The sequence below is a fragment of the Fukomys damarensis genome, unplaced genomic scaffold (genome assembly GCF_012274545.1).
Source record: "Fukomys damarensis isolate Sample0158 unplaced genomic scaffold, DMR_v1.0_HiC HiC_scaffold_23, whole genome shotgun sequence".
NCBI lineage: Eukaryota > Metazoa > Chordata > Mammalia > Rodentia > Bathyergidae > Fukomys > Fukomys damarensis.
This window is the reverse complement of record NW_022900935.1, coordinates 62,248,366-62,248,740: the sequence shown is the minus strand read 5'-3', so window position 1 is coordinate 62,248,740 and position 375 is coordinate 62,248,366. Positions and strand designations below refer to the sequence as shown.

General features: G+C 69.6%; 1 protein-coding gene and 1 long non-coding RNA gene across 2 annotated transcripts in view; one reads left to right on the top strand and one right to left on the bottom strand.

Annotated features, from left to right (window-relative positions):
- LOC117287332 overlaps positions 1-363 on the bottom strand; it is a 3,711-nt gene extending 3,348 nt beyond the window's left edge. Inside the window, exon 1 of the long non-coding RNA XR_004518570.1 lies at positions 173-363. This is a non-coding gene — a long non-coding RNA (uncharacterized LOC117287332). The remainder of the gene's footprint in view (positions 1-172) is intronic.
- Positions 1-375, top strand: part of Rbfox3 (RNA binding fox-1 homolog 3) — a 287,546-nt gene that overhangs the window by 215,724 nt on the left and 71,447 nt on the right. The window lies entirely within an intron of this gene.

Below are 375 nucleotides of genomic sequence, written 5' to 3'. Positions count from 1 at the left end.
TGGTGGCCCGGCGAGGCCGGCGGATGAGGGGTTAAGCGTGGGATCAGCCGTGGTGCCGTCGTCCGGGTCCTCGCCCCTCCGCGCGGGGCTTTGATGTTGGAGTACGCCAGGGACTCCCCCTCCCACCGCTACACACGCGCGCACACGCGCGCACTCACACACGCACACGCACCACTCTTTGCAGACAGGGCTCGGGTGGCTCCAAAGTGACGGGCTCCCCGCGTTCCCTCGCATCCGTCCTCTCGCGCACAGATTCTCTTGCCATATTCTCGCGCGCGCTCTCTCCAGCCTCCCCGCCCGGGCAGGGGGAGCACCGGGCAGAGGCGCGCAGCTGGCCTCTCCATGCCTCCCTCCTAAAGAGCGCCGCGAGGGGGA